At 45.2% G+C, this 26,020-nt stretch overlaps 1 protein-coding gene across 1 annotated transcript in view; it reads right to left on the bottom strand.

Moving 5' to 3' along the window:
• Positions 1–26,020, bottom strand: part of PDLIM4 (PDZ and LIM domain 4) — a 94,578-nt gene that overhangs the window by 48,088 nt on the left and 20,470 nt on the right. The gene's annotated exons all lie outside the window — the stretch shown is intronic.

Raw genomic sequence — 26,020 nt, 5'->3', positions numbered from 1 at the left:
TGGCTGAACTTTCATTGCCTTCTAAGGATTAGGCCTCATGGCTTGGCTCACACTCCATATTTCTCATTTTGGTAAATAAAAAAAATTGTGGGAAGAATCAAGACTTTTCTGTGCATAGCACAAAACTTTCCATTCAGCCTTAGCAGTCTTACACATGACATTTTGGAAAATGTTATGAAGCTTGTTCCTGGTAGTTATGGCTCACTGCCGCAGACCAGAATCTTTTATGGGACATAATTCCTCATCTTCCCAACACTAGAGATTAATTTAGTTTAATTGTTAGCATTTATAAGACAGGAATAGATATAGGGTAAGTAAGAATGGTAACCTAGGAAATAGTGCATAGAGTTTTTTAACATCTATGAAAATATTGTAATGGGAATACTTCTACAGGTTTAAAACATCATAAATGATATCTCACATAGTTTATTTTTTAATTTTGCATTTTATTGAACAGTGCAAATGCTTATCATTGCTTGTATTTCAGTATCATCACCACAGTCTTTATTGCATCAGCAAATAAGCCATAGCAATAAAGCAGGATTTTTCATAAAGGAAATTAAAATACATCATGTAATAGCAATCACAGAATATATCTCAATATAAAACTATGATAACACACCATCAGATTTATAGGTAGTTTATTAATCTAGTGGCTAATGCTTCTATTTAAAAAAAAAACCCTGAATATAAAATCCCTGAATGCCCTTTTTTTAGTGACTTACTTTTGGGAGAAATTTTTTTCCAATGAGGATTGTGGAACTCCCTGCCCCAGGATGTGGTGATGGCTGCCAACTTGGAAAGCTTTAAGAGGGGAGTGGGCATGTTCATGGAGAATAGGGTTATCCATGGCTACTAGTCAAAATAAATACTAGTCATGATGCATACTTATTCTCTCTAGCATCAGAGGAGCCTGCCTATTATATTAGGTGCTGTGGAACACAGGCAGGACAATGCTGCTGCAGTGGTCTTGTTTGTGGGCTTCCTAGAGGCACCTGGTTGGCCACCGTGTGAACAGATTGATGGACTTGATGGGCCTTGGTCTGATCCAGCATGGCTGTTCTTATGACAGTGATGGGTGGAAATAACTTACTGATTTTATAGTGGCAGCATATCTATATTTTCTGCACATAATTAGTTTGACATTTACCGTCTTGTCCGGCGTATAAGACGACTTTTTAACCCAGGAAAATCTTCTCAAAAGTCGGGGGTCGTCTTATACACCGGGTGTTGTCTTATAGGGTGGGTGCTGAAACTTCCGAGCCGGACTGGAGAATCTGCCTGGGGAGCCGCCTCCACTCTGTCCATGTCTGCCGGAGGAGGGAGGGGAGGCGAGCCCGGCGAGGCGCGCTGGGGCACACGGAGGGAAGTGCTCGGCCGCGCTCCGGCGGCGGCGCAAGGCAGGCAGGCAGGCGGCTGGCTGGCCGGGGCTGGGGAGGCCGCTCTCCCCGCGTCCTTCTCCGCCTCCTGGCTCCTGCCCACCCGCTCCGGCATTGCGACTGCAGCCGCGCTCCAGCCCAGACTGAGGGTGGTTCGGGGCTGAGCGAATGCAGGCGGGCTGCGCTCTCCTTCTCCTCCTCCTCGGCCCCCCCTGCCTCCCTCCCTCCCCGCCTCCGTGTTGGTGCGTCTGGCTCCGCTCTTGCAGCGTGGCCAAGAATGTGACCAACTCCCCAGGCGGGGCTCTTCCAAGAACAGGCGCCGCCTTGGCCCGGCCCGGCTCCCAGCCCTTGTGCAAAAGGCGAACAAAGGGGGGCGGCAGGGGAGCGCGCGAGGGGCGGGCCTTGGCTGCGGAGGAGTATATCCCAAACTCTATATTTTAACTGGAAAAGTTGGGGGTCGTCTTATACGCCCAGTCGTCTTATACGCCGGACAATACGGTACTCATGTAGCAGGCAATACTCAAACTTTTAACCCTGATAGCTATTGCAGTCCCCTGATAAGTGTACTTCTTTAAAAAGACAACCCCTGACTATATCTACCAGCAAAGAAAGAATTTTGTTTGGAAAGACAAATGATACAAACTAATAAATCTTTCAACGGTGGTAGGAAGAATGCCCCTATTGTTAGTTACCTACAGTTTTAACAAGGACGCAGTCTTGCCCAAAGTTAATTGAAGTTAATTCTATTGTGATCAACAAGAACTTCAATTTATTTAGGTGTTTAATGTCAGGAAAACTGTTGTGGGAATTTAGGTTCTGGGCTTATAAAGAAAGGGTTAAGTTATGAGGCTCAAACCGAATACATTTATTTCCTCTCATCATTTTTTTAAAACTTGAAAACAATGGGAACTGACCTGGTTCAGTGAGGTAAGGAAAAGGCGCAATCCATTAAATTGTCTGGAATAAGCTGTAGGGAGCCAAATCCTGATCTCAGTTTGACTGTAAAGCTCTTGGTAAAATTATTCCTGATTTACAACTGTGTAAAAGAAAATAAGAGGCAGCCCCCGGAGAACAACTATGAAAATTCTTCCATCTAGCCATTTCTGCATCACCAAAAAAATGTATTACTTCAGCTTAATTGTATTGTACCCTGGGGCTGATCTATATGAGGTCTGTTGTTGACTGCATATCAATGGCATCACATTCTTTTCTGCCCATTTCAACAACACATGGCAAGAATGGACACATCTACAGCCTTGTACCTTCACATACAAGGTTTCTATGTCTACTCAGCAATAACTGGCCTACAGCTGATTGTGTACAGCATCTTCATACAATGCTTGGTTTATCTCATCTTGAAGACCTCCAAAGTAGCCAGCTTGCTTCCCAGAGTCCAAATGTCTGTATGTTTTCTTGGTAACTTCCTGGTTTCCATGGTAACCTTAAAGGCAACATCCGCCCCCACCTTTAGTACTTATATAAATTTAGTTAACTTTATTTATACCACATGTTTTCACCATATGTTAATGAAAACAAAAAGAAAACCCCCACCTACAAAAATATAGAAGTTTTCTAGTTCTATGTACAACAAGTTTCGTACCTCACTTTTAAATTTGTTTAATGTATTACCTAAAGTCAATTAAAATCCTTTCAGCTTTGTTTAAAGCTCACTAAAAATTTAAGTTGGTCTGTATAAATTATTACCTTCCATCAAGAATGCCGTTTTACACCTCAAGAACTTGCTTTACTTTAATGTCAACTACAAAATAGATATGAAAATACTTCAGTTTGTATTAATATAATTTTTAATGTTTTATTCTCTGGTTCATAGTGGACCTTGTGAGCATGACTGAGCAGATGTTGGAGCATGTTATCAAGGGCAGACTGGCCTTTTTTACTTTACCAAAAAAAAATCTGAACCTTGCCTATACCTTGCCTATAGCAACAACCAGCAAGAAGGAGCATTTCTTTTCTTTTATTCGATTTCTCTTCTGCCCCTTTCCCTGCCACAGTGGAGCTTGGGGCAGCTAACAACATATAACATATATGATTAAAATCCAATAAATATAAAAATATATAAAATTAACATCAGATTAAAATAAATATAATATAACCCTAAAGACCCAATGACATCACCAGCTTCAATTTCTGCCAACCTGGAATTGGTGCAGCCAGCAAAGGGGGGGGGAGGGAAGAAGAAGAAGAAGAAGAGCTGGTTTTTATATGCCAACTTTCTCTATCACTGAAGGAAGAATCAAAATGGCTTACAATCACCTTCCCTTCCTCTCCCCACAACAGACACCATGTGAGGTAGGTGGGGCTGAGAGAGCTCTAAGAGAGCTGTGACTAGCCCAAGGTCACCCAGCTGGCTTCATGTGTAGGAGTGGGGAAACCAACTCGGTTCACCATATTAGTGTATGCCACTCTTGTGAAGGAGTGGGGAATCAAACCCGGTTCTCCAGATTAGAGTCCACCGCTCCAAACCACCGCTCTTAACCACTATACCTTGCTGGGTAGGCCAATCTTCACCATCTGAGAAGCAAAGACATGGTGGGGCCTGGCTTTGCCCTGCTGGCTGTTCCAGGCATAGCCTGCAAGGAGGGGCACAGGCACACTGTTCCAGCCTGGCCCTGATGTGGCTGGCAAGGAAAAACACAGGCACATCAATTTTGCCCTGTGAAGAGGAGCACAGACAAAGGGGTACCTAGCTTGGACAGAGAGAAGCAGCACAGGCATGGCTTCAGCCTGTGAGAAGAAGTACGGACACAGCACCACTTGACTTTGCCCTGCCAATCTTGGTGTGTTACAGCCAGCAAAGTGTGGCAGCACCTCCTTTCTCTTCAGCTGTCTCTAGGGCACTCCATTAAGTAAGGGGGCATGGCAGCAGAAGAAGGTATGACCATTTCCAGGGGTGTTTTGACTTCCCAGTCTATCTTTGCACATAATTGTGTCTACTCCATGGCAGTGAAGTGGCGATGCATAACACCTTGTCAGCCATCATTGTATATGCACAAAGCCAAGCTGTGGATCTCTTCTCAGTAGTGAATTGCTTTCTCCATCTTAATCCTAAGGAAGATAAAGAATATTTGGAGGCCTGCTCTGTGTTTTCTGCAAGGCATCTGGTAGATAAAGTTGCATATATTTTCCCTGAATTCGACTCCACAGAGGTTACAGGACAGCTACAGAATGTTTCTAGTTCGAATTGCATGGGGGGGGGGGGAATATCACCAGCTGAACTTATTTAACACATACCTTTTGTAAATCTTCCTAGCCTGGTTACTTGGATCTGATTAGCTGCCAAAAGTTATCAACTGAATGACATTTCACAAGCCTCATTTAGGGCACTTTCACACAGCCCAAATAATGCACTTTCAATCCACTTTCAGTGCACCTTAACAATCATTTGCAAGTGGATTTCGCCAGTTCACACAGTAAAATCCACCTTCAAAGTGCATTGAAAGTGCATTATTTGGGCTGTGTGAAAGTGCCCAAAGTCTATACTGTATATAAGAGAGTTCCTACAAACTAGAAAGCACAGACAGAAAGCTATTTGGATTAGGGACCCCAGCAACATCCTATTAAACACCCAATCAACCTTTCCGAAAGTATATTTTCTTTCTATCTTAATCAGTGTTCTTGAATAAAATGGCTGATGACCACTAGAGTGCTTTTTAAAAAAAAACGCGCGCAAACACACACACACACAAGAAGGAATCTGTGTGATTCATTTTGTGGCTCCCTTTCTGGAAATCTGAGACTGTCACAACTACTAATACTTTCCATACCTAACAATATTACTGTGTTGCATGCAGCAGACATTCTCTAGAGAGCAGCAAATATACCACCTGAATAACTGGATTATGCCTGTGTTTTAAAACTATAATGAATTGTAACTGGTGCCTACCCCTTGAGCTCCTTCTGCAAGGAAGTGGTTGGCAGCAGTGGCGTAGCGTGGGGGGTGCAGGGGGGGCCGGCCGCACCGGGCGCAACATCTGGGGGGGCGCACTCGCAGCTCTCTGCCCCTGCCTGGCTCACTCACTCACTCTCTCTCACTGCAGTGAAGACGTCTTCCAACCATTCATAAGCCGCGGTATCCAAAAAACCCTTTCAAAGCGGTGTTTTTTGTATAACATTTTCAAACTCTCAGCAGGCCTCCAGGGGGCGGGAAAGCCGCGGCCCCGCTCCCCAACTCACGGCAGGGCCGCCTCAGGCATTAATCTCCCTCCCCCTCGCCGCTGAGGCAGGGCCGCACGGCGGAGCCCACAGCGTCGGCCTCACCCGGCCCAGCCCACCTTGGGGGTGGGACTCAGCAGCTCCTCCCTGCCGGGCCAGCGGAAGGGGGGGGGAGTTTCAGAGGAGGCTGGAGGGCGGCGGCCGTCTTGTTTGTGGCGAGCAGAGGCGGCGGGGAAGGAGGGGTGGGGGGCGAAGGCGAGACAAAGCTGAAGGGCGCGGGGCGGCGCTGGGCCCTGAGAGAGGCGCCGGTCCCGCGAGGGCCGTCCCACCGGCCCGGGAGCGCCGCCTGCAACAGGTTCCTGGGCACGCGAGGCCGCCGCACTCCTCCAGGCCTCGGCCGTTGGTCTCCGCCTCGGTCCCGGGTGGTGGGAGCCGGCGCCACCCGCCTCAATGCGGTTCGGGGCGAAGATGATGCCGGTAAGTGGCCTCTGGGTTGCCATAAGTCGGCTGCGACTTGACGGCACTTTACACACACACACACACATTGTTAGAGAAACCACTTGTGGATTAGAATTTGATGCTTAGTGAGAATTGCCTCCTGGACTTTTCTTTTTCAAACTCATCTTCCACTTATTACTAATTGGTGAATTTGAATTGTATACAGTTAATTTAGTTTTGCAGCATGGGCCAATTTACTATACATCTTTGCCTCCTGTGGCCAGGATGTGCACAGAGGTGTATAGCAAGCATCATATCAGTAAACAGTAAATATATGTTTTGGGCATATGAAAATGAATGGGGGGGGGTACATGAAGTCCCAAAAGGAAGCCAGTGGCTGCTTTCCACCTAAACAACACAGGAGGAGTATGGCCCAAAGACAAGCAGGCATAAGGTTTGTATTGCATCTTCCAAACACCTCTTAAACACAAATTATTAAGTACAGAGGTATTTGCAAGTCCCACAGCTGCTTGGTATACCGAAGGCCCCAGGTTCAGTCATTTTACTTTAATTACATCAGCACAAACAATACATGTGCTTAGGGGGTAAGGGTTTCTTTAACTAATCTAGTGGAAGAGACTCGAGTGCTAAAATCCACGGGTTAGGGGGCGCAAATTACTTGCCTTGCCCCGGGTGCTGACAACCCACGCTACGCCACTGGTTGGCAGAAGCACACGTCACATCTGCTCCAGCATCTCATTTATGAATCACAGCCCTCACACACTGTACACTACACAGAATTATTATTGATGTGCAGTTAGCAAAGGGCCTCCAGTGATGGCTCTTCCTAGAGAACTGAGCGCCAAATCTCAAACCCATATAGCTTCCAATCTGCAAATGTTACAGTGCATGGCTGAATTGTGTGTTCTTTACACGTATAGCATGTGCTTCTTTACCAGCTGAGGGAAACTATTTCAGTTGCCTATGTTACTGATAGGAGCATGTGTATTCATGTATTTCTTGCATCGTTAGTAGTGAAACCACGAATATATAATCACACACCATATTTTTGTGATCCATGACTCCACTACATTATTATTATTATCAGCTGTAAGAGCCCCTTGGCACAGAGTGGTAAGCTGCAGTACTGCAGTCCAAGCTCTGCTCATGACCTGAGTTCGATCCCAACGGAAGTTGGTTTCAGGTAGCTGGCTCAAGGTTGACTCAGCCTTCCATCCTTCCGAGGTCGGTAAAAGGAGTACCCAGCTTGCTGGGGATAAAGGGAAGATGACTGGGGAAGGCACTGGCAAACCACCCCGTAAACAAAGTCTGCCTAGGAAATGTCGAGATGTGACGTCACCCCATGGGTCAGGAATGACCCGGTGCTTGAACAGGGGACCTTTACCTTTATCTTTTAGCATCTAGAAGTGTTTCATATTTCATATACCCATGGTGTAAGCATGATGCCCTTTAAATCAGTGGAAGTGTAGTCCTTGGCCACCTCACATATTGCACTTTTCAGTACATGCCAAAGATGAATACATGAAGCTACTTCTTGATGGTATGCCAATAAAGGTATTGAAATTAAAATTGAATACATGAAGCTATATCCTGTAAGACCTCAAGGTCAGTATTGTCTACGCAGACTGGCATTGGATCTCCAGGGCTTTGGGTAGATGTCTTTCACATTACTGACTATCTGAACATTTTAAAAAGAGACTGAACCTGGGACCTTCTGTATGCAAAGCAGATGATTTACTGCTGAGTCTAAATACAAGAGAATTTTATTCTAAGGAATTCTACGGAAATGATAACAAAACACATTTCCAAAATTACAGCAGTGATACTGGTATCTAACCCAGTCACTTTTCAGTTCCACCTTCTTCCTAACATGGAAATATTCTGTCACTCAGCATTTTTTTTCCCTGCTGACCTTTCTAGTGGGAGTCAAAGGACATTTGCTGAGCACAATATGAATAAAAAACAATCTTCTTACATATTAGAATTTGAAAGAATGGGAATTATTATTAGAATTTGAAAGAATGGGAAATATTATTCAAAGGGTAGTGGGTAGAAAAACATTCAACAAAGGATGAACAATATTCACTTTCAGAGTATGTGTAAAAATGTAAAGTGGGACAAACATGTGTCTCCAGGGACCCAGATATGTGATGGGCAGTGGTGACCATCAATCTCTCAAAATGTTTGTCTTTGGATGATCAGCACAAAGACCCCTCTCCACTCCAGGTTGTCAGCAGGTTGCTACAAACTCAGAAGGTAGAGAAGAATCTCAGTGTGCCAAGCATTCTCCTCCTTCAAGTCCTCTCGCAAACATGAAGACTTCTAGAAGGAGAGTTGCCATTTACGTATGCAATTTTTTCATGTAGGCCTGGCTTTGTCTTTGCGTCATGTGTGAAACAGCCTAAGTAGTTAGAGATGGATGTATTTTGGTACAGTATTTAATCCCTCCCCACTTTTTCTTTGTTTGGAACTCAGTGAGGCATACATAAGGTGCCCAGGCAGTTTCCCATCTAGGCAATGAACTGATTCAAACCTGAAGATACCATCGTTGTTGCTGCTGCTGTTATTTTTTTCATGTACTTCCTGGGACCTTCTGTCAGTGGACAGAAGATATATTAGACAGTATGTTTAAAACTGCTACAGTGAGAAATATAGAAGCAATTAAGAACGGCTTCATTCTCTTGAAAATGGTTCAACAACCATTCCCTATTTGGTTATAAAAGTTTCACTCAATCCCTTCTGGAAAAGGATTATCAGTTGTAGTGCTCTATCCTTTTTTTCTTTCTTGCACAGCTATACTGGGCTCACAAATCTTATTTCCAAGAATGTAAAGAAGGAAAACTTTATCTCCCTTCAGCATCAGGTTCAAATGTACAGCTTTGCCTCACTATGTTATCTGCCGTGGCTGGGAAAAATATGCTCTTATTCAAACCTCTATTTTCTAGCAACAGCCCTGAAGACTTGGTTTTAAGAATGTTAAGAATTGTTATAGGTATAAAAATCTGTACAAACAAAAGCTAAAATATGGCAACTTAAGATGAAATAAGGCAACTTAAGGTGTCATTACCTAGGGTTGCCAGGTTCCTCTTTGCCACTGGCGGAAGGTTTTTGGGCCGGAGCCTGAGGAGGGTGGGGTTTGGGGAGGGGAGGGACTTCAATGCCATAGAGTCCAATTGCCAAAGCAGCCATTTTCTCCAGGTGAACTGATCTCCATCAGCTGGAGATCAGTTGTAATAGCAGGAGATCTCCAGCTATTACCTGGAGGTTGGCAACCCTAGTCATTACCTGAAGAGGAGAGTGCAAATGAAGGAAATCTAGGATACTAAAGTGTAATGTGCAAACTGCAAGATGTAAAGGCACATGGCTATACTGTGTACCTTTATGCCAAGAATCAACAATAACACAGGTGGCTACTAAATATCTCAGCATCAAGAATAGTTGTGAGCTTGGCCTTCACATCACACAGGAACAGCTTTTACTCTTTACTCTTAGTGTGTGTATTTTTAAACCAAACCACAGGACATCCTGATCATACATCTTCCGAGACAAGTGTAGTCTGGACCTAAAAATGGTTTGTAGTCTGTTGCCAGTGGCTTCCACAGCTACCAGATACCAGCAGCATTTTAGAGGTCTCTAAAGAAAGCCAGTGATGGCAACTGTGCTATGATGGTTTTCTTTTCTCATGTTTCACTGTTGTTGACTGGAGTGGGTTGTAGGGACCATATCACCCCAATCTTGGCCTTTCTACAGTGGCTTCCAATTTGTTTTCAGGCACAATTCAAGGTGCTGGTATTGACCTTCAAAGCCCTATATGAGTTGGGACCAACATACCTGAAGGACTGCCTGATCCCTCATGAACCCTTATGAACTCCAGAGATCCTGGATGGTTTTGGGATTGTTTTTTTCTATTTTCTGGGCAAGGAGTAGGGGCCACTGGGGTGTGGGGGGAGGTAGTTGTGAATTTCCTGTATGTGCAGTGGGTTGGCGTAGATGACCCTGCACATGATTTCTATGAACCTGCCTGACCGTTATGGTCATCTTCAGAGGCCCTGCTTCAGGTGCCACAGCCTTCTGAGATCTGGCAACCTGGGACAGGGCCTTCACAGACTTTCCCCAGTAGGGTTGCCAACCTCCAGGTAGCTGGAGATCTCCTGCTACTACAGATGATCTCCAGCCAATAGAGATCAGTTCCCCTGGAGAAAAGGGCCACTTTGGCCATTGGACTCTATGACATTGAAGTCCCTTCCCTCTCCAAACCCCGCCATCCTCAGGCTCCACCCCAAAAACCTCCCGCTGGTGGTGAAGAGGGACCTGGCAACCCTATTCCCCAGGGAGATTTGTCTGTCCCCTTCTGTTGCTGTTCTCTGCCAGTGGGTGAAGACTTTTTTTTGTTTTGTTTTGCATTTCCTCAATAATCTCTCATTCCTAACCAATGTTTTATATGTATTTTAACTCTTTTAAATTTTTTTAATGATGTATGTTTGGGAGGAGAGTTGATTGTAATGGGTTTTTAATGTAATTTTATCTTGTATATTTTAAATTGTTAGCTGCCTTGGCAGCCCTTGTAAGGGCAGAAAATTAGTATATAAATTTAGTTAATAATGTTATCCATTCCATTGAAATGAAGAGATAATAGATAAGAAGAATGTTTAGAAGATCAATCTTGAGTTCAGGATTTCTTACTTTAGCGGCAGTGATAATATACCTAAACCAAAGCTTTGTCCATCCTTTCTCCCTGTTTACAATAGTATAAATTCCACATATACAAAACAAGGATGTTGCCATAGTTCATAATTATTAGGCTTGATTCACAATTCTTGTCTTCAGTTTGAAGTAACCACTGAGTTCCCTAAACCAGAGTTCTCCATAATCTAAACTAGGGAAGAACTCTTCTCTGCTTGCCCAAACACCTCTTCAGCCTGCTCCTTTTAATATGAGCAGGGTACCAGAGACAAGCCTACAGCCTGGAGATCTGTGTACCCCACTCCATTCCATGATGGGCTGACCTCTGGAGCAGGCTGCAGGAAGCTGCTTGAGAGCTGACTGGATGACAGTCAGTGCTGGGCCCAATTGACTAAAATCATCCTTGCTTCCCCCCTTCCACACAGGCACAAAGCCACCCCACCCCAGCCCATGGCTGGGAGCCTGTCTTCTTCATAATCTAAACTAAGGAAGGGGTCCCTTCTACAATGACATAAGATCGCAGTACATTCTCCCCATACTGTCATCCTTTCCGGGGAGATCGGAAGAAGCTAAAGTTTCCCTTCTCTTAGCAGACTCCTCTTGGTAGATAACAATCCAAGTAGCCAAATTTTGCCTCCGGTCTAGTGGGATTTGTAAACGGCTAATTGAAAACCCTTCCCCATAGAAGATCTTCCCTCCTCCTCTTCAAATTATCCCTCCCAGAATCATCAACTTTTATTATTTTATTATTTTAAACCCAACTTTGATTTTATTCAGAACTGATATTGTATCAAAATAAAACTTGATGATGATGAACTAAGGAAGAACTCTTCTGTGTTTGTTTGGCTGTCTCTCATCTTCCCACTTGGTGTCAGTAACAAAAGAACAATATATCTGGAGGCTAGAGTTGTCAACTCTGGGTTGGGGAATTTCTGGAGATCTAGAGTTGAATTCTGGGGAGGGTTTATGGAGAGGGGACCTCATGGGGGGTATGATACCACAGACTCCACCTTGCAAAGCAGCCATTTTAACAGGGGAACTGATCTTTGTTGTAATTCTGGGAAATCTCCAGACCCTACATGGAGTTTGTTAATCCTACTGGAGGCCTTGGTGCCTTGAGTTGCACCAGGGATCCTGAGAAATTAAATTCCATAAGGACTTCTAGAAGTAGCTTGTCAGAAGGATGTGGAAGTTGCTCCTTGGGCTGTAATCTTTGAAATCTCTCTGAGGATGCTGGCCTCTGATACTGGCCCTGTTCAAATGTTATGGTAAAGTATGGTTAGAAGAAACCAGGAAATCAAGGAGATAATTAGGCTATAAGATAGAAGGAGGACACATTTGAGCTCACGGCAGTTTTCTTAGAGAACTGAATGTTTGAACTGGGACTTTAAAAAGGTAAAGGTAAAGGTCCCCTGTGCATGCACCGGGTCATTACTGACTCATGGGGTGATGTCACATCCCGACATTTCCTAGGCAGACTTTTGTTTTGCGGGGTGGTTTGCCAGTGCCTTACCCAGTCATCTTCCCTTTACCCCCAGCAAGCTGGGTACTCATTTTACCAACCTTGGAAGGATGGAAGGCTGAGTCAACCTTGAGCTGGCTACCTGAAACCAACTTCCGTTGGGATCCAACTCCGGTAGTGAGCAGAGCTTTTGACTGCAGTACTGCAGCTTACCACTCTGCGCCACGAGGCCTTAACTTCTGGGACTTAGTTTCTCATAAATATTGATGAGATAAGAAGCAAACATAAAGCAAGGAAATTTCTTCCTAGGATTTATTGTATTAGATTTGCTTTAAATAAGAACATCTCTTCATCACTGTAAGACTTAAGGGATTATGGCAATGATTTCAAAGGGAAGCTGAATACAAGAGAATTTTATTCTCAGGAATTCTATGGAAATTATAACAAAACACATTCCCAAAATTACAAACTGTGATACTGGTATCTAACCTAGTCACTTTTCAGTTCCACCCTCTTCCTTTTAATAGTAACATGGAAATATTCTGTCACTCAGTATTTTTCTCCTGTTGACCTTTCTAATGGAAGTCAAAGGACATTTGTTGAGCACATTATGAATAGAAACCAATCTTCTTACATATTAGAATTTGACAGAATGGGAATAATTCATTGAATAAAGGGTAGTGAATGGAAAAACATTCACCACAGGATGAATATTCATTGAGATGCGTCCTTTCTCTTGAAACAAACATTAATCAAACATTCATAGTTGGATATCAATAGATCCTTGTTTGGCAAAGAGTGAACAGCATCAAATTCCACAAATCCTCTCAACAGATAAACAGCAACAAACTTATAAACAATCAGCTTTCAGAGTTATGCACTTTCCACTCAATTTTCAATAAGTGGAAATGCAAGCACACTTTTCTACACGCTTTTTGTTACGTTTCTCATTTTCCCCTTTTCTTTTTTATGGAAAGTGAATGAAGAGAACAGTAAAAAATATCAAGGACACAAACAGGAAAGCAGCCACATAATTCATTGATAGGAATGCATGTGTGTGAAACACAGCGTCTCAAAATTACAGGAACTCCTTATCCAAATTATGACACATTTCCCTATCTCTCTCTGTTTTTAGACATTTAGCTTGAATTAAAACTTAAAGGTTAGGTACACAGTCAGTAAAAACCTTACGACCAACTAAATTATGTTGATACATGCCAGCTGAGAATGTGACCTACAGTATTTAAAAAAAAAAATCATACATCATCCTTCTGAGCTGAAGAAGGAAGGTCATAGTGCCACAAAGAGGATGTTCTCATACTTTCATCCCTGACTAGCCATAAATATCTCTAATCAAAATAAAGTCTTGATAAAATTTCAAAAATAAGAGACAAAGAGCTATAGCTGAGTTATAGTGTTCTTCAATAAAGGGCACCCACGATGTTCCATACAAAAAGAAATCCTTTATATCCTTTAAGGAATATCTGACAATCATACAAATGCATCTCATTGAAGTTAGCGTCAATGTTAACTTCAAGTTAACTAGCACCTGAATGGTTTGAATCCAATGAAAATCCCCCCTGAACCGTGCTAGGCTGAATGTAGTAAACTGCAGCCAGAAGAAGGAAATCAGTGGCAATTAAGGTTGCCAGCTCCAGGGTGGGAAATGCCTGGAGATTTTAGGGGTGGAGCCCAAAGATGGAAGGGTTTGGGGAACAGAAGGACTTTAATGGGGTACAATGCCATAGAGTCCACCTTCCCAAGCAGCCATTTTCTCAGGCAAACTGATCTCTGTTAACTGAGATCAGATGTAACTGCAGGAGATCTCTAGCCACCACCTGGATTTTCGCAACTTCAGTGGAAATCAACTATTGCCTTTAAATCAGTAGTATTCAGTCTGTAGGCTCTCTTCATCCAAATGTCAAGGTTTGCTTGCCAACCAGTAATAAACTCTAAACATCAAAGTACTTGTAAGTTTTGGGGCTAAATTAGATATTTTGGATATCTCTGATTATATCTATTATTATGTTTCAGGAAGTAGCGTTTGACCTTATTAAGCATAGAACTGAATAAAGTCCAGGTTTATGCTACTATCTGTGTAGGTTGCCTAACCAAAAGCGTCTGTCTGAGCTGCAATTAGCCCCGGTAAGGAAAGAAGATGGGCACCCTATCTTTTCTGTCTTCTTTCACTATTAGGACTAAGTACAGCCCTGGAGTGATGGTAGTTTCATTTGGTTAAATGACATGGGGAAAGACTGCATCCCCTCCCTTGCCCAGCACTGCAGTGCCAATCAAAACTGGAGTCCCTCATAGTTGTTTCTTGGGATAAAAAAATGTATCAGGAGTTTTGGCCCTTATTTACCTCACAGTAATTTTTGACAATGCAGCTAAATTGTACCAGTTACAACAATTCCCTACTAGTATGCTCAACTTTCATGTAACTAGCAAATATATTATATTATGTAAATGTTAAATTGATATTATTTAATAGAGAAAATTAGTAGAAAACTCAGATGTTGATGTTCTGAAAGCAAGAACGCTAAAGAAAATTAATCTCTGAGCCTCTGATCTCTAAGTACAACACTACAGGGATTCCTTTGTCAGAACTCACAGGCATATTTATATAATCAGGGGATATACATTATGTTGAGTTTATAGAAAGAGGTGGATATGGGAGGTCTAGAGTAATTATAATAAAGCAGCAGTTTCCTGGTTAAACTTGGCTTTATTCTTCTTTTGAGAATGGCTGCTCTGACAAAATGACTCATATTCAGTGACAAAAAAAGGGCCTGGATCTGTCTTGAGCAGTGACTAAGTTTTATTGGCCAGACAGAATGACTTGGTACTCAACAGACTGCTTAGGGCTGAGTGGAGAAATATAAAAGCCATGTCACCCAGATGTTTAATTCAGTCCAAGCTAAAAACAGAACAAACAAAAGTGTTACTGTAGTTACATTGCCTACTACAAAATAAACAACTTAATTTTCCCATTAGGGGAGACTTTAATTTAAAACAAAACAAAACATGCAGCTGTTAAGTTCTGGAGGCAAATATAAATTCTGAAGTACTGAGATATCTAATTTGTAACAAATTGAGTATTCATAAAAATCCATCTGTAACCTGGCGTGGAGAAATTAATGGCCAAAAGTCCTTTGTGTCTTCTAGTAATGCTGGGCAGTTGTCAGATCTTTCCATTATGAAAATAGTGGCTTATAAAGCAGAAGTACTATAGCCATAAAGTGTCTGATAGCTTAGAGCAGCGGTTCTCAACCTGTGGGTTGCGACCCCCTTGGGGGTCGAACGACCCTTTCACAGGGGTCGCCTAAGACCCAGGTCGAAGGGAGCTGGGGAGGGGCTGCAGTGGGGCGCAAGGGGGACCCAGGCTGGCGAGTGGCGGCGTCTGCCTCCCCGGCCACACCACGCCACGTGGCCCCTGGGACTACGGCGGGCCCCAAGCCGAGGCAGCCGGGAGGTGGCGGAGGGAGAAGGAGGCTAGCACGGCGCGGTCCCCCACCATCGTTGATCCGCCAGCCGGGTGCATGGTGAGGCATGTTTCCCCCCCACGGGTGCGCAGCGGGCCGTGGATTGCTCCGCACTGTAGTGCTGGGAGGGGTGACATGCGCCCCAGAGGGTCTGGCTGGGGGGGGGGTATCAACTGCTGCACGTGCATGCGGGGATCGTGCCCGGCCAGGGCAGGAGGCGGCCGGCAGAAGGTGGTTGACGGGCATTTAGGTCGGACAGAGGGGAGGAGGGCTCCTCGGGGCCTGGCGGCAGAAGGAATGGGCAGGAGCCGGGGCTCACTGAGCGGGTGGGAGAGAGTCTGCGCGAGCGGGAGAGAGTCTGCGCAGGAGGCTCTCGCGATACAAGGGAGCGACTGGTGCCGCTGATGCTGGGGAGTAAGAGAAGAACCAAGGTAAAGAAATGTGTCCTTCTGCCCGTGAGATTTTATATCAACACACAATTCAGCATGAAAAATCTGTTTTCAGCTATAAGCACTCTGGAAAAAAAGTTTACCTTCCACTTTTCATGTTGTTTTCCCCAATCTGCTGTTCTTTTGATGTCTTTTTAAACTTTAGCAATTCTCTTTCACTGCAGAATGTCAGCCAGTCATTATTTATTATGAGTTTCATTTATATTCTATGCTCCTTCCACCATGATACTCAAGTCAGCCTATATAAAGTTCTCAGGAAATCCAGGGATTGGCCAGATTGATTTGTTCTCAGCTTCAGCAATGTATCTGAATTATGTGGTTTCTAACCATGCCTTCAGCCACTTAGTATGATGGTATGGAGCCACAGAATCAGTGGTGCTTCTTCATCATTTCATCTCCCTGAAAGCACTGAATAGCCAAATCAGATTTGGGTTCACGGTGCTACTAGGGAAGTGAAACGATAGCGGTATCAGTGAGAGCAAATGATGGATGTGTTGTTCTCACACTGAAACTCTGATAGGCTCGAGCTGTTCCCGAATGCACACTGGAATGCACATTTGGAACCACCTGCGAATGTCCATTCAAACACACATTCCATTGTGGAATGCAGACAGACTTTCAAACTTGGTTGCATAGTCTGATGTGCCTTCCAACATCCACCACTCCCTATTTTTCAGCAGTTTCATTGCCACAGAGAAGCATGGCAAAACAGAGAGGGTTGTCAAAGGAAGGGAGATGCATTCCCTCTCTCAGTCAAGGAACACTTTCATGTCTTTTTGAACACCCTCTGAATGGGGCTAAGGCACTTTTTATGGAGAGCAAAAATCTTCGTAAAACTTAGGCTTCCTGTTCAACTCTAATCAAAGCTGCAGATATCTATGTTTGCCACAGTAAAACAGAGTTGCACTTACCTGTAACTGCTGTTCATTGATGTCTTCGGTGCAGACACACATGTGGGACTGCGCCTGCGCGCAGGCCTGCCGCCGGAAAAAATTCAATAGCCTTAGTCCTCAACCCGGGGATGCCCCTCCCTCACAGGCGGGGCCAGCCTTCGCGCTAATCAGCCCGCATGCTCCTGGGCGGGGCATCCCCTTCCCTCCTCAGTTCCTTCTCCGCCGCCGACCAAGACTGGCATAAGAGTACCAGCTATCACTTAATCCTTATACTAATAAATTGTTTCTTTCCGTTTCTAGGTCGACAGCGGGGTTGGAAGGGAGGGATGTGTGTCTGCACCGAAGACATCAATGAACAGCAGTTACAGGTAAGTGCAACTCTGTTTTCATCTTCTGTCTTCGGTGCAGCCCCACATGTGGGATAGTAGCAAGCTTACCCAATAGGTGGTGGGGTCGACTCAGGAGAAAAGGGTCTGCAGAACTGCTCTACCCACTGCTGCATCCTTCCTGGCCTGCAGGTCCAGAGCGTAGTGCTTCACAAAGGTATCTTCTGAAGACCACGTCGCCGCTCTACAGATGTCGCCAACAAGAATCTTTCTAAGGAGAGCAGCAGAAGAGCCCTGCGCCCTGGTGGAGTGAGCCCTAATGCCCAAGGGGCATGTCACCTTCGCCTGTTTATAGGCTATTCTAATAGCCGTGACCACCCACCTAGCTATAGATTGGGCCGAAGCGGCTTTACCCTTCTTGGGTCCCTGATAGCATACAAATAAGGACTTGGACCTTCTAAACTGCTTGGTACGGTCAATGTAATAAAGAAGAGCCCTTTTTACATCAAGGGTATGTAGTGTCCTCTCTGCCTGAGAGGAAGGATTGGGGAAAAACACTGGTAAAACTAAATCTTGAGCTAGGTGAAAGGAAGAGATCACCTTGGGTTTAAATCTAAAACTAGGGTGGAGGACCACCTTTTCATTATAAACCCTGAGAAAGGGGCTATCAATACGAAGGGCTGCCAGCTCCCCCACCCTCCTAGTTGATGTCACAGCCACCAGGAAAGCTATCTTAGCTGACAAAAACGACAGATGTACCTGAGCTAAAGGCTCAAAGGGTGCTAGCATCAGTTTGGCTAGGACCAGGGAGAGTGACCATTGGGGCGTTAGCATAGGATTAGGAGGAAATAAATTATTAAGACCCTTCAGAAAGCGTTTTGCAAGGGGATGGGAGAAAACTGTATAACCCTCCACCTTGTCGTGGAAGGCTGAAATAGCTGCCAAATGTACCCTTATGGATGAGACTGCCAGTCCCATCTTGGTTAATTCCAACAAATAATCCAAGATCTTAGGAACAGGACAGGCAAAGGGAGAAAATCCCTCTTGATTCGCCCAGGTTAGAAACCTATCCCATTTTCTGTCATACGAGTAACGAGTAGAGGGTCTTCTAGCTTGCAAAAGGACTTCCTGAACCGACTGTGAACAACCCACTAATGAGAGGGAAGAATTCTCCATGCCATGAGGTGTAGTCTCTGTACATCGTGGTGGGCCAGTTCCCCCCAGCGAAGTAGGTTCGGGTGGTCTGGTAGTGGTTTGTAATTCCCCCCCGCTAGATGTGTAAGGAGGGTGAACCATATCTGTCTCGGCCATCGGGGTGCTATGAGAATGCAGTCGGTGTTGTCTGCAGCTATTTTCCCCAGAACCCGTGCTAGCAGGGGGAATGGGGGGAAGGCGTAAAAAAGGCGGTTCGACCAAGTGAGCTGGAAAGCATCCCCCAGGGACGAAGGGTCGCTCCCCGCCAGAGAGCAGAATTCTACCGCTTTCTTGTTGCCCCTGGTCGCAAACAGGTCTACCTGAGGAGTGCCCCATTCTTGGAAAATGGGGAGGATAAACTGATCCTGTAGTTCCCATTCGTGGTTTGTGGTAAAAACCCTGCTCAGGGAGTCTGCTCAGGTATTGTGGATCCCCGCTATATGCATGGCACGCAGGTCTATGTTGTGTCTCCCAGCTATTGCCCAGATCTTCTGGGCTTCCCTGGAGAGAGGGATGGAACCTGTGCCCCCTTGTTTGTTGACATAAAACACTGTGCAGGAGTTGTCCGACTGCAAAAGTGTTCTCGAGTTCTGGAGGATATCTGAGAATGAGGTAAGAACATAACGCACGGCTCTCAGTTCTAGAAAATTAATGTGCATCGACGACTCACTAGGAGACCATCTACCCTGGATATAGTGACTCCCGCAATGACCACCCCAACCCTCCATAGAGGCGTCTGTGGTGACTGTAAAACTTGGAGTCCAAAACCCCAGAGGGATCCCTTTTAGAAGATTAGGCTCGGAGAGCCACCATTGTAGCGATCGCAGAATAGGCCTGGGGATAGACAGTCTATACCACTTGGAGTGGCGAGAGAAGTCGTAGGACTTGATGAACCAATTCTGCAGTTCCCTCATTTTAAGCCTGGCTAGAGGGGTTACTGCAGTGGTCGATGCCATTAGGCCTAATAATCTCTGTATAGAGACTACCGGTTGGTGTCTATATCTCATAAAATGATGAACTAGCCCCTTAATGGAGGACACTCTCTCAGTGGGGAGGAATGCCCGACCTGCTGTGGAATCTAACACTGCACCAATAAACTGAGCTCTGGGGGAAGGGCTTAGTTTAGACTTTTTCAAGTTGACCATCAGTCCCAATTTTGAACAGGTAGAGAGAACTAGCTGCAAATTGACGGAGAGAGACTCAGGGCTAGAAGCCGTGAGCAGCCAATCGTCACGGTAAGGGTAAATTGTGCATCCCTGATCTCTGAGGAAGGACATAACTACCGCCATGCACTTCGTAAAAACTCTAGGAGCCGTGGCAAGGCCGAAAGGGAGGACAGAATATTGAAAAAATTCAGACCCATAGCGAAACATTAAGAAGTGTCGATGTTCAGGATGGATGGAAATATGGAAGTAAGCATCCTTCAGGTCCAATACTGCGAACCATGTATGAGGTGAAATAAGTTCCATCACAGAGGGTAGGGAAACCATTCTGAACTTGGAAACTCGTAAATATTTATTCAAAAACCTGAGATCAATAATGGGTCTAGAGCCCCCATCCTTTTTATCAACCATAAAAATACGAGAAAAGAATCCCAAACATGGGAGGTTAACCTTTTCAACGGCACCCTTTAGGAGAAGTTCACCTAGCTGGGGTGCAAATTCTGGGAGTGGGTTATCTGCCGCAGAACTGGCAGGGAAACAAGTAGGAAAGGATTTAAACTCCAGGTGGTAGCCCTGGGAAATAACCTTGAGAACCCAGGCATCAGAACAGATAGCCTGCCAGGCTTCAGAGAACTTAGCCAACCTATTCAGGAACGGTAGCCCCTCCTCTGAGGGTTGCGGAAATAGTCAGAACTTTTGTGAGGATTGTCTCTGATCCTTGTTTTGGGGGTTAGAGTTAGAGCGTTGCTTGAAAGCGTGTTTTGGTCTGGGTTGCTGATGTTGGAACTTATCCTGTTGAGGATACGGGTGGAATCTTTGAAATCTCTGGTATCTGTTGAAGGAAGGGCCGAAGGATTGCTGACGGTATTGAGGTTTGTCCCTTTGTTGTTGGTGAAAAGGAGGAGCCACCCCTAGAGAACGGGCGGTCTGGCGATCCTTCTTGAGATTCGTGAGGAAATCTGTGGTTGACGAAGCAAATAGGGTATCGCCTTCAAAGGGGAGATCCTCGATGTGCGATCTCGTGTCTAACGGGAGGGCAGTAGAGCGAAGCCAGGAGTGGCGACGTAAAGTGATTGCTGAAGCCATCGTCCTAGCTGCACTATCTGCTGCGTGTTTGCCTGCGTTGATCTGCTGTCTCGATAAGTGAGTGGCCTCTGCTTGGATAAGACGCATGGCATTCTTAGAATCCTCCGGAAGCAGATCAATATGGGGGGCAGCCTTTTCCCACAAGAAAAGCTGGTACCCCCCCATGATGGTTTGGTAGTTGGATATACGGAAACTCAGAGCACAGGAGGTGTATGTCCGTCTGCCCAGCTGATCCAGTCGTTTACTCTCTTTGTCGGCAGGAGTTGAATGTGGTCCCTGGCGTTGTCGGGATTGCATCTCCGTGGTCACTATGGAGGAGGGCGGAGGGTGAACTGTGAGGAATTCAGCCGACTCAGACTTTATCCTATACAGGTTCTCCACCTTCTTAGAAGAAGCTGGTAGGGATGCAGGTTTCTTCCAGAGAGATGTAGCTATCTCTGAGAGGCCTTCCAATATGGGGAAGGCAGCAATGCCCGGTGTATCGGGGTAGAGACGACTAAGGATCTTGTCCTTGGGCCTATTGTCCGTTGTGGAAATATTAATGTCCAATGCTTCAGCCATCCTTATCATTTGCTCCGTCCGGAGCTTGAGGTCTTCAGATGGTGAAATAGCATTTGTGTCCCCCACCAGTTCATCTGGTGAAGGTTCTGATACCTCTTCAGAGCTTTCATCTTTTGACCCCATTTCCTCTAGTTCGGACTCCGGTCTAGGAGTGCGCTGAGTCAGAGGGGTAAATGGGGAGGGCAGTTGAGGTGTGTGAAGGACCACCGGTTCGCTCCTGATGGAGAGCTGTCTAAAGCGGCAGAATTCAATCCAGTCCTTGACCAACTCGGGGGATATTGTGGGCCCAGAAGTGGAGGGGGCTGGTTGGAAAATCTGTTGTGGTACAGAGGGGGTCGGTACCATGGAAGCCGGGTCTAGCGGGTCCGGATCCGCAATCAAAAGAGGGTCTTCAAGAGGATCTAGGTCTGCCTCAGAGTAGGAGTGGAACGGAGAGTCCAAGTGAGGCGAGGGTGTCCTCGGTACCGAGGGCGGTACCGAGGGCGGTGCCGATGGAGGTACCGAGGGCGGTACCGAGATGGAGAGGTCCGGTGCCAGAGGTCTTGGTGTCTGTGCGGGCCTCTTATGCACTGAATGGCTGGAACTAGATTGCTTCTCAAGATGTTTCGTCTTGCGCTTGTGTTTTTTATGGCCCTGGGGCGGATCCGAGGAGATCGGATCCGAGGGTCTCGGCGTCGAACTGGTACCAGGGATCGGTACCGATCTGGTCGACTGCGCATCTCCCGGGGTCCTGGAACCCGTCGAAGGGGAGGGGGCCGAGAGGGCTTTTTTCCACAATTCGGCATTCAGCCGATGCGCGCGAGCATTGCGAGACCGGGTAGAGAAACCTTGGCATATGGAGCATTTAGACACGTTGTGCCCTTCGCCTAAGCAAGTTAGACAGAGTTCATGTTGATCTGCGGTATCTTAGCCGGGCACTTCTTACAGATCTTAAAGAGGGCCTTAGAGGCCATCATGTACTTCAGCACGAGGTTTACTTGTTATCGTCCTTTAGTTACTGGTTATTTTATTTTTAAGTTTCTTTCTTCTTCTTCTTTTTTTTTAATTTTTTTTTTTAGGAGAAGAGAAGAAGGGCCGGAGGAAGCGGCCCGAAGGACTTACGAACTCGTTGAGGTAAGGCAAGGAGCGCCAATCCAAGCGGCGGCAAAAAAGGAACTGAGGAGGGAAGGGGATGCCCCACCCAGGAGCATGCGGGCTGCACGGCGCGAAGGCCGGCCCCCCCTGTGAGGGAGGGGCATCCCCGGGTTGAGGACTAAGGCTATTGAATTTTTTCCGGCGGCAGGCCTGCGCGCAGGCGCAGTCCCACATGTGGGGCTGCACCGAAGACAGAAGATGAATGTTTATTATGCTGCAGAAATGTGCTACTTAAAGCTATGTGAAAACACATGTGGTATTGAGAGCATTACATCATATACAGCCCATTCCTGAAAACTTTGGGCGAAAGTCTTCAGGAGGTGGCGTGACTCCACCGCCAGCATAAGTGCGTGTAATCGCGCGATTACATGCACTTACGCTGGCAGCGAGGCCAGTCCCGCTGGTGGACGAGCACCGCGGGACTGCGCCTCGCCCCTCTGCCAGTGTGGCCTCTCTGTGGCGCCGGCCATGACGTAGAGAGGTCGCGCCAGCGCAGGGGGGCGTTCCGGGGGCGTTCCGGGGGGAGGAGCATGCCGGCTAGGCTGCTTCCTATCTCAGTTCGGCCAGATACGCCGACACTGGGAACAGCGGCGCTGTGCCTGCTTTTGAGCAGGCGCAGCCTCACTGTTTTCAATGGGGCTTTTAACTCCGGTAAAACACAAAAAAGCCACGAAACAGCTTTTTGTTTTGTTTTACGGAGTGCGCGAATCGAATTAACCCTGCCAACTCTGCTCGCCATTGTTTCAGGAATGAGCTGATAGTCTTTCAACAATGTGAACTTGTCCAGTCACAGTTATCTGAGAGCTGCTGCTTTAGAGATTTAAAAACCCTGTGTATCTCATTGTCCTAGAATGTGTGTGTTAAGTGACGTCAAGTCGCTTCCGACTCATGGCGACCCTGTGAATGAAAGTCCTCCAAAATGTCCTATCTTTGTCTTAGAATACTAGAACCATATTGTTTAAAAAGGGATCTTAACAACCATCTCATACATCTGCAGAATTTGCAATACCGAAACAAACTTAGATAGATGATTAATCAACCTTCTCTAACCAGTGATATTTTATACTATTTTTATGTCTTGGCTTAGGATATTTTCCCCTTGTGAGGTGCCTCAAGTCGCTCTCTGGAGAGGTGGCATATAATTTTTCTAAATAAATAATAGTGCATCCCATTGCTGGAATTAAAAACAAATACTTAGCCTCTTCAGCTGCAATGGTAAGATCACCTGCTGTAAACTGTACTGAACTAAATGGGAATGACTTCTGAGTAAACCTACTTAGAATTGCTCCCTTACAGCCCTTTCCTGAAGGGGGAGGGGCAGTTAGGCAGTGGCCGGGAGCAGCACAGCCACACCTCCTCCACTGAGGCATCCCAGCTGCTGCAAGGAAAAATGGAGTTTTCCACCGAGGAAAATAAGGAAAATACCCCCATAGAGTATAGCGAGGTAAAGGAGCCATACCACAGCTCAAGGGGGCATTCCTGGGGTGAAAGGGGTTTGGAAGCGGACTAACGTCCGCTCCACCCCTTTAAACGTCCCCTCCACACCGGCGTGGGCTTTCCCTTCCAGGAATTCCCTGCCGGCATGGCTGTGCTGGGGCCGGGGGCCAGCGTAGCTCCAGGGTTCCCAGATGCCGGTGTGTTTGCCCCCTCACCTGCGTAGGTGCCAACTTATTCTGTGATAAGGTGGCACCTATGCCAGCGCAGGATCACGCCGGCTCCTAAGTCGATTCAGCCCCCTTCTTCAGGATTGCAGCCTTAGCCTACGAAACTCCAGACCTGTCTAATATTTCTACAAAACGTGTCTGTTGGGTTGTAGTAGAGTTCTTCCAAGGACCTATCACAATTGAGCAAGTTTGGTCAGGTTCTTCAATAAAAACTTGATTAACTGAAGATATTAAATGTTTTGCTATGGTCTATATATGGCAAGCGCAGCTGCCATCAACTTTGATGGAAAGTTTCCTACTGATTGAAATGGTTGCAGTAGGAGCCTCTGTGATTTCATACAAGCTATGATTCCATGAATGGAAGAGTAAAAGCTTCCAATTGTCTTGATGGATTTTTGTGGAATGTTTCAATGCAGACACTTCTCACATTCTGTTAAATCCAGAATCTCGTTCCCATGTCAAAAAAATCCTTTTAAAATGTAATTGGGAAAAATTATGACGTAAATCCATTTCTAAAGAAGATGTAAGAGTGCTGAAGGTCTTTTTTGTGTGAGTGCTGAAGTTCTTGAGATCTTTTTCTTCAGAGGCAGTGCTGGCCAGCAGAGGCAAAAACAAAGTTCAACTGACAACAGGGAGATCCATTAAGCACTTTTACACGCTGATGCTTATTGTATTTCACTACTGGAAATCTATGCTACAAAAGACCTAGCAAAGTGGAAAATGGTAATGAGTTTTTGAGATACTAAAATAATAACTTAGGCTTCGAATAGTTTTCAAGAGCATAAAATCTAAACACTTTTAAAATCAGGAATAAATGGTAGTTCCTTATGTAAGAAAATGCCTTTTTTAAATTTGCAGTGGAAAATCTTATAAACATGTATGAAATGGTTACAGATAATATTAACCTTATAAAGATTATTCATTTTGGCAGGCTATAAAAATAAATCATAGTTTATATTTTTTGGACACAGAATTGGTTCCACTGAGGAAAAGAATCAAAAGTAAAATCCAAGAATACTCACTTCTACTTTATAACTTCTTGAAAGAAACTGAAGCTAAGGCACTGAAGATTCTTTAATTAGCATGATTTAAAAAAAAAACCACTAGGTGGAAACCCACTTCTTCTCCCCCCATAATATGAGTATTTTGTCATACCAACACAACTAAATTACATTTCTTTGACTTTATAGGATGGTGATGACCATACCTGTAGAAATTTGAAATATATTATTGTTCTAACTAAAAGCCTTTTTCTCATGCTACTTCCAAACATTTTTTTCTATAAAGTAATCCAAACATATTACAATATGACTTAGACTTTCTCTGCAATGGACTTCCATTAGCAATTCATTTTTTTAGCATATTTGATCAACTTTGAATGATACTGTGTAGGATATATTCAGATGTAACTTTGATTTTTTTGTTACAGGAATGAGTCTTGGAAGTTTTCTAGTTCATAAGCTCCCCTCCACCCTCACATGTGGCTCATACTGAAGACAGCTGGACAGGAAAGGCAGGCAGGCATATTCACTAAGAAGGTCCATTGATTTCAGTAGGGTTTACTCCCATATAAGTGTGCAGAGGAAGCTGCTGTGATCATGGGGAGAGGCAAGTGGAGGGGTGAGTGCGCTAGGAAGTGGTGCCTTCAGAGCTGAGTCCTGGAACAGGCTGTCATGCTGTGGGGTTTGAAGGGACTTTGGGGCCCATGGGTGCTCTCCATCTAAGGCCATGCCCCCAATCTTCAGCAGAAGACTTTCAAGAAACCTGATGGGAAAGGAGGCAAGTTTCCCTTGCACCAACCCCTTCTGCTCACACATCCATAGAATCCAGTCCAATGTACCTATTAATATACCACCATGTTTCACAATATGGCATATTTGTTTTCTTTTAATTTTATTTTCAGAAGAATAAA

The sequence above is a fragment of the Euleptes europaea genome, chromosome 1 (genome assembly GCF_029931775.1).
Source record: "Euleptes europaea isolate rEulEur1 chromosome 1, rEulEur1.hap1, whole genome shotgun sequence".
Taxonomy (NCBI): domain Eukaryota; kingdom Metazoa; phylum Chordata; class Lepidosauria; order Squamata; family Sphaerodactylidae; genus Euleptes; species Euleptes europaea.
This window is presented reverse-complemented; position numbering and strand designations above follow the sequence as displayed.